We start from the raw sequence: 8,944 nt of genomic DNA on the forward strand, positions 1-8,944 counted from the left end.
CCTCTGCATTAGCCTTATTTTTTTTATTTTTAAAATTATTTTATTGTTGTTCAAGTAAAGTTGTCTGCATTTACCCCCCCACTACTCTGCCCTCCCACACTAGCCATCCCCAGCTCCCTCCCCTGCTTCTACCCCCTGCCCTTGGTTTTGTCCATGTGTCCTTTATAGTTGTTCATTGAGCATCCTTATAACCAGTGTTTTGAACTCTGCATCTAGTCAATTGCTCATCTCCATTTTGCTTAGTTCTTTTTCAGGAGTTTTGTTCTGTTCCTTCATATATAACATGTTTCTTTGCCTCCTCATTTTGGCAGCCTCCCTATGTTTATTTCTGTGTATTAGCTAGAGCTGCTACATCTCCTAGGCTTGGTATAGTGGCCTAATGTAGTGGGTGTCTTGAAGGGTCCAGGCACACAGCCTCCCTGTTCACCTGAGTTGGGCACTCCAACCTATGTGGGCACCCACCTACGTGGGCTGTTACATCCTCCTGTTGTAGCTGAGCCTTAATTGCTGCTGGCACATCAGTGTGGGGGAAGGAACGGACCCCCAGGGCCATCAGCTGCAAGAACTTGCTGTGACCACTGTGGAGGATCAGCCGTGCCAGGGTCCACTCTACGGAGCAGGACTTACTTCAGCAGGCCTCTTGTGCCTGTTGAGTCCGCCCCTTGAGTGTGACACTTCAGGTGGTAGATGGTGCTTAGACATGGTCTGAAGCTGGCCACTGGGGGCACTGGCTCTGGAGCCTCCTGAGTGGTGCATTGTAAGGTCAGCCCCTGCCTGTGTTCTGCCTGGGGCCACCTGGCATGAGCTACAGAGTGATCCGCAGATGGCTGCTACTGGTGCTGAGCTTGGAGGTACCCAGAGGGGCCACACTTTGAATAAAGGCTGGCTGCTGCTACAGCCTGGCCTAGGGTTGCTTAGTGAGAGGTACAGGTCATGCTGAGGTCAGATGCTGCTTGTTTGAGAGATTTTAGGAAAGTCTGAAGAATGAGCCGAGAGGACATTGTATGGAAAAGCCACTGGAAACAGCTTGGGCGAGCCAAAAATTGGGTGGGGCAGGGCCTCAGGGAATCACCAGGGCAGGGCACATGTTATTAGCCAGATTTTTGGAGACTCCAATATGGTGCCCATTTGCTAGCTCTGTAGGGGTAGGGCTCAGCAAAGGAATAATGGTCTCTGCCAGGTCTTCTGTCTGGGAGAAAGCTGTCCCATCAGGTCTCATTGGATAATTCAGTCCCTCCATGAAATCTCTGGTGCCTTTTAAGCTGCTGCCTTAGTCCAGAGAGAGTGAGTCTGAGCCAATCCGTGTGTGGGTTCTTTATGAGGAACTGCATGGGACTGCAGCGGCACTCTGACTCACTCACAATTCCTGCTGTGTATGAGGACTTCTCTTTCTGGCACTGGAAGCCTGGGCTGGGGATCCTGGTGTGAGGCTGGGGCCCCATGTTGCTCTTGGGGTCCTCTGTAGCAGAGATGTTCCTCCTGACTTTTACCTGCCACGTGAGACCAGCCTGTTTTGTGTCTCTGCCCCTCCTAACCAGTCTCAATGTGGCTTTCTTGTTAATTCCTTACTTGTGGGACTTATATTCAACCAGATTTCATGAGATTCTGATTGATGGTTGTTCTGTAGTTTGGTTGTATTTTTGATGTGTTTGTGAGAGGATGCGAGTACCCTGGCATCAAGCTTTTTATGGTCCTGGCACGATTACTGTCAGGAAGGCCTTTATGGCTTGAATGGTGTTGCTCAATGGATTGAGTGCTAGCCTGTGAAGTGAAAGGCTGCTGGTTTGATTCCCAGTCAGGGCACATGCTTTGGTTGCAGGCCAGGTCCCCAGCTGGGGGTGTGTGAGAGGCAACTGATTGATTGGATGTTTCTCTCCCTCTCTTTCTCCTTTCTTTCCCCTCTCTCCAAAAATAAATAAATAAAGTCTTTTAAAAAGAGAGAGAGAGAGAAAGCTTTACTACTACCAATTAGACTGTTTAAAAACTAAATGCATGACTTGGGAGGTTACAAAGTCTTCACTGCTAAACATTTGGAATTACAGAATTTATAGACCTGAAAGTACGTTTGGAAGTCCTTTACTGCACCTCGCTATTTTACCAAAGTCCAGAAAATTAACTAGCTTACTAAAAAGTATGCTATTTCATTTAAACCATATATATAGGATTCCCTATATGCGAGACACTGTTCTGAACACTAAAATAAGTATTAGCTCATTTAAATTTCATAAAAGCATTTTCAAGTTAGCACTATTATTATTTCCCCTTTGTAGGAAACTGAGATACCGAGAGGTTAAATAACTTGCTCAACGTTGCACCGGTAGTAAACTGCAGAGCTGAAATTTAGAACGAGATTTCTGGCTTGAGCGCCTACTCGTCACCATTTTCCCTCTGTCATTGTTAACCCTCAGCAGTGCCCGGCCAGAGTGCAGGCCACTGACTTCCACTCTGGTACGCTGTTACAGCCGACTGATGGGAGCGGACCAGATTCCCATACTGATGTACCTGCCAATACTCACGTGCTGGTTTCTTTCACATTTCGATACATTTCCTGTTATCTGCCTTGTGGAATTCTGTGTGACTTCATTCACCAGCAGAGTTGAAAGTCTCTACTACCTTGCACAGTTCCTGGTACTGCACAGAGTAGATCCTCAGTGCGCATTTCAAGAAAGACTGAAAATATAATTACCATTAGTCCTATTAGTAGCAGCAATATAATATTTACATTAAAACTTTTAAAAATTTTGATTCCCTTTTTAAAAAAATTATACTAAAATCCATATAACATGAAGTTAGGATCTCAACAGTTTTAAGTGTACAGTTCAGCAGCGTTATGTACTTTCCTGTGTTGTCGTACACCTAACCTCCAGAACTTCTTCATCTTGCAAAACTAGAGCTCTGCATCCCTGAGGCAACAGCTCCTCCTCTGCCCTCCCCTAGCTGCTGGCAACCTCCACTCTACTTCTGTTTCCAAAAGTTCGACTGCTCTAGACACCACATATAATCTATAAAGCCTTTTGACAACAAACCAATCTACATTCTTAATCTTATTTGATTATAACAAGAATCATATAAGCAGGCAGGACAGCCTTTCAGAGAGAGGACCTGGGCCATTTCCATATTTTTAGGCTCCTCTCAAGATGTTAGGAAAGGCCAAACTGAGATTACAAGCATTGTGGTATACTTAAATCGAATGAATGACTGCTAAAAAATGCCTGCCATATACTTGTCCCAAACAGATTTATTTAAAAAATTCCTCAGAGGGCACTGCGGAAGGCAGGCTCCAAAAGTGACAGGGATGTCAACTCAAATGGCGAGCATCCCTTGCAATCTTGTTAGTGTTTCTCTGTGGCTGAATGCATATTTATTTTGAGGTAACACCAGAATTGCATGGGATGCCCTTGGCGAATGTGAGGTTTGGGTGGAATGACCATTTCTCCCTTTCCACCTGCCCTCCCCGGCCATGGCTGTGGGGCAGACCTCATTCCCGTTTTCACCAAGCAGAAGGGTCTCAGCGAGTATCACTCCTCCCTGAACAGCAAATCTGAGGGGGAGGTCAAGACTTGAAGTCAGGTTTTAGTGCTAAAGCTGATCCATCCAAGCACCACACCCAAAGAACAGGCCATCTGCCTTTGGGTTCACTGCTGACAGAGGTAGAGTGTGAGTCCGGCTGCAGTGCCAGAGGCCTCTGGGACCCCCTGAGCATGCGACGCCTCCGGCAGTGAGACCCGAGGCCACGGGAGCACGGAGAAGAGGTTTGACTAACATCGTTTAGGCTTGCTGCAGAGGACATTAAAAAATGCGGGGACGAGAATGTGGAGGAGGGAGTTGCCATAGATTATTTCCGATTTCTCTGTGGAGGCCCACAGCACCCGGCTGAGCCCGAACCAGCGGGGAAAGGCCGCCTGGGCTGCACGTTCATTTCTCCACCTCTTCCTTTTGCAGCAACCTGCCTCTGTTGTTGGGCAGCCGCCGCCTAATTTGAACAATTGGGCTCTGGTTTCCTGAGGAAGGCGGTCGGGCGCCTCGGCATCCATCAGTATTCTCCCCATTCCCCCGGTAGCGGCCCACTGCGGGCTGGCTGAACCGCACTGACCTCATCTTCTCTCACAGAGCAGAGGAGGGTTTGGAAAAATTAGTTACATTAGTGACTCCCGAAACACTCCGTTTACTTGTGATATGACAAATATTTCAGCCATTAGGATTTCTCTGTCTCTTATCATCTTAAATGTACTCACTTACATTCCAAATCACTACTTAATTTAAAAGCCTATTTGTTGAGATTGTCACCAGCCCAGGGAAAAGGAGAGACAGACACTTGCTCATTTGTGGCTAGAATAGGAGTCAGACTTGGAGCTCTGATTGAATCTTCCTCCCCAAGACGGATGCTCAGTCAGGTACAACCCAAACACTTAGGAAAAGGGACTTAAAGGAAACTCACACTGCAGAGGTTCATAAGCTCTTTTTGGGAGTGGCAGTGTGGCATGGTGACCTTGGGCCAATGACTCTATTGCTGGTGTCCTCATGCTCCCTTAACCCCTGACCCCCTGACAAAGTGACTCATTCAGTGAATGCTTATTTAGCTCCTACTACGTGCTTGGCAGCGCGGCGGATTCTGAGGGCAGAGAGGAAGGGGCAGCGTCCCTGTGCTCAGAGCTGTTCTCCGTTTGCTGCTAACAAGGAACCTGGGAGCCCTTACTGTTTGCCAGCTGTGCTAAACACTATACACGTGTTCTTTGCATCTAATTAGCACCACAATCTACATTTTATTCTCACGTTACAAATGAAGGGACGCATCTGTCTGACTCTTTAGTCGCTAACATCAAGCCCGTCTCCCCCTGGCAAACCTCCCCCAGTGGGATTTCTAAACAGCAAGTTCCCAGAACAGACCGTGCTCAGTCTGTGTGCACCGCGTGGCCTTGACATTGACCTGCTGTCAGATCTGGGCAGGTGCACATTCTCAACATGTAAGCAGACGTGAGGACAGACAGAAGTCATGCGTCTCTCAGCACTGCCTGGCCACTGCACATCAGAACCCTTGTCAGTGAGATCATTACAATCATCTCGATTTTCTCTGTTTTAGGGTCTTTGGTCCCTTTTGAGATCTCAGCAATTTCTGTCTGTTTGTTTCAGGGCTGTGCTAAAGGGAAGCCAGGAAGGAGAATTAGCCCACCTGGTTTGAAGGTTAAAACAGGGACAGCAAACTCCTTGGGACACAGCGTGTGGGTGACGGGAGGTACGAACGTGCGTGACTCCTAGATCCCCTGTCTGTGATAGGAGATGGGAACCCTCCCACCCCCACCATAGCCAGCTGATTCGGAGGAGGACTGCTACCCCAGCACGGAGCCCAGGGACCTGGACACCCGGCTTTGGAGCAGTCACGCCAATGACTTGCATAGCCACGCGGCCAAGACCCTGGTAGCAGTTTTCTTTGCTGTGTAACAAGCAACCTGGAAACGTCATGTCTGAAAACAGCCATTTATTATTTCTCACAACTCTGTGAGTTGGCCGGACAGCTCTTCCCCTGGGCCACCTGTGCAGCGGCATTCAGGTGGCACGGTGACTGCAGCGGCTTTCTTTTCACGGGGTCTTGCCTCCTCCCGGAGCCCAGGCCAGGCTTATTCACACGGCAAAGATGGCATGCCAACAGGGAAAGGTTCTGGTCTTGCTCGGACGCTGCAGGCAGACCAGAGCTGGGGTCATCTGGGAAGGCTCTGCCCACATTCTCCCATTCAGAACGGGCTGCCGGGCCTGTCCAGAGTCAGGGTAGAAATGTGGACTCCGTTTCTGATGAGAGGTGCTGCAGATACCTGTGGCCAGAGGATGGACTCTGACGAATGCAAAATAGACACAGTCTGTGGCCTTTCCCATTGAGCGTGGGGTCTGTTTTCTCCACCCTGGCATCTGGGATATCTGGGCCATAGTCTTTGACCAACAGAAGGCAGCAGAAGTGATGTACAGCTGCCAAGACAGGCCTTCTAGGTCCACTTGTGCCCTCTTGAGACATGCCCTGTCACTCTGCCACCCTGCAAAGGAGCCTGGTATAGCCTCCCTGAAAAAAAAAAGACCATGAGGACAGGGAGGTCCTGTCTCCTTGGCCTTCCCAGATGACCCCGGCACAGGTCTATCCACCAGCAGAATGTTGTCCAATGGGTGAGCCCAGGAGACACCAACAAAATAGCTTTCAGCCAGGCCATCAAACTGTGAGAAACCATGCACTGTGGTTGTTTTAGCCACTAAGTTTTGTGGTGGCCTGTTACACTGCACCTCATAAATAAAGTAAAGCAGCCCTGGGCTGCCCGCCACAAGGGCCCCTGAAAAGTGTAACTGGGCAGCACCCATCTTGATCCTGTGACTATTCTCCTAATAGGCCCTTTCCCCATCCAGACAACCAGAGTCTGTTTCTCTGGCTTGTGAGGAGTTCTCAGTGTAAGAGAACCCAAGCCAAGGAAAGCCTCTCAGTGTATTCAAAACCACCTGCTCCCCCAGAAGGGGGACCCCCTCCCCTAACCTCCCCTAAAAAAAGAAAAGAAGAAAAAGGGAGAAATTGAATTTATTGCATTTCTCTTTCTATTTGCCAAATCCTTAACTAGCTTTGAAAAATTTCTTCTTTAGATGTTTTTCCATACATTGAAAATTCTGGTACCTGACAACATTAGTATAATGACTTGTTAGCATTGTTCTACAATAAAGAAAATAGTTTTAAAGAAATCAAACTAATAATTAAACTACCAAATAAAGTTTAAAATTTCTTTCCAGCTTTATTTATTTTTAGAATATATCCCTCTAGCACTGTGGTTTAAAGCCACTTGGAATAATAATTTTTTCCAAGTGTTTATTCATCAAATTGATTTATAGTTAATTTTGTTCATTTTTAATTTTTAGAGACTATGTTTTTATATATCATTTTTGAATATATAAAATATTTATGTGTTTCTAAAGTGAAATTTATACAAGGTTTATGTAAAGAAATTTGGCTTCTAACTACGATCATACCAATTCTTCCACTTGTGGTAGCTTTTGATCTACTTTTCCAGTGTTTGTTTTTGCAAATATAAGCAAATACATATGTATATTTGCACTTATTTCCTTTCCTTTTTTAAAAAAGATTTTATTTATTTATTTTTAGATAGGGAAATGTAGGGAGAAAGAGAGAGAGAGAGAAACATCAATTTGTGATTGTCTCTTACAAGCCCCCAACTGGGGACCTGACCCATAACCCAGCCATGTGCCCTGGCTGGGAATCGAACCTGCGACCCTTTGGTTCACAGGCTGATGCTCAATCCACTGAGCTACACCAGCCAGGGCTCCTTTCCTTTCCTTTCCTTTTCTTTTACTTTTAACAAAAAGTGGCATCCTCTGTACACAAATGTTCCAGTTCTTGCCTTTCACACTCCCTACGTCCTGTAGATCACTCCACATCGGCACAACAGTTCCCTTTCGTTACTTTTACAGGTTCGAAGTGTTCCGCTGCCTGCAGGCCCCACACTTATGCAACTAGCCATTCACAGACATTCGAATTGGTTCCAACCATTTGCAATTACAAACAATGCTTCAGGGATGAACTGTGTGGACTGTTCATTTGGAATAATGGCCCCTGTATCTTTGGGATGGATTAGTAGTGAGATTTACTAGTAGTGAGATTTGCTAGTAGTGAGTGAGTAGTGAGATTTCTGGGTCAAAGAGTAAATGCACATATTTTTCTGAATATTTACAAGTCCTCTTCTGATAGGGTGTTGCCTTCCTGGATCTCCAACAACAATGAATGAGGGTCTCTATCCCCACTACTTCATTAATAGAACATTCTCACAAACCTCAGGATTTCTGCCAACCTGATAGATGAAAAGTAGCATCTTAGTACAGTTTTGATTTTATCGCTTTTATTATCAGTGAGTAGGTGCATTGTCTCATGTATTGGATGGCCACTCCAGTTTTCTCTGTCTATTCAAATCTTTGCATGGAGTTTTAAGTGTATTGATATAAACAAACTTTTGTCTCACCACAACCCAGTGAGGTAGGGGTGCTGTCATTATGATACAGGGTGCAGCCAAGGGGGGGGGGGCAAAAAAGGATTTGAAATGGTGTCCCGAATTCAAAGTGTATAGGAATATTGGAGAGACATATGAGATGTCCTCACCCCCCAGGGGAAGAGACCAATAGAGCAGGGCCATTGAGAGCTGTTTTGCATAGCAACCGGTTTGCAGCTAACCTCTGGAATGATTATTTAACATATCTATAATCTTTAACTGGTTTCATAGATATGTTAAATAGCTGTGGCCAAGTTTTGAGCCAGGGAGAAGGGAGTGGCTGCTACCGAGGATGGAACTAGGGGCTGCGCCCCTGAGTGAGAAGGCCTGTGTGAGAGCTTGGAAAAGGGGGGCTCCAGGACATGAGGGGATAACTGCCCAGGTGAAAGGGAAAACCACTCAGCTTTGCCGGAATGGAGATCCCTGCAGCCAGGTGAAGAAGAGAGACACGTGCTTTTGGTGGAGTGTGGACCCCTGCAGCTTTGGTAGAAGAGGCCCACGCAGCTTTGGGGTGCCCCCTTTGGCCACGTGGCCTGGAAAGCAGGAGAGACTTTGACTGGAACTGGGTACAATTTGACTGGAACTGGGTACAAAGAACTCTTGCCAGTGAACCATGAGAGGGTACCACAGTACTTTGGATTAACTAGAGATCCTGCCTGCAAGGTGACACAGCTGACGGTGCCAGCGGCCTGCAACACAGACGTGTGCTCTTTTTCTGATTTACGGTACCCAGAGTTGGAACAGTGGGAGAAGGGAGAGCTGCGTGGGTGTAGGTGTATACCCTAAAGGACCTTGCTATTTTAGTGGTGGCGTTAGGCCTGAATAGCATTAAATAAACATTTTGTTTCCTTTTCACAAATCTCTGGCATTGAGAGGTGTCTTTCCAATTGGCGGCAGACAGAAGACCCCAGTAGATATTA

The sequence above is a fragment of the Artibeus jamaicensis genome, unplaced genomic scaffold (genome assembly GCF_021234435.1).
Source record: "Artibeus jamaicensis isolate MK-2021 breed Jamaican fruit bat unplaced genomic scaffold, CSHL_Jam_final scaffold_660, whole genome shotgun sequence".
Classification (NCBI taxonomy): domain Eukaryota; kingdom Metazoa; phylum Chordata; class Mammalia; order Chiroptera; family Phyllostomidae; genus Artibeus; species Artibeus jamaicensis.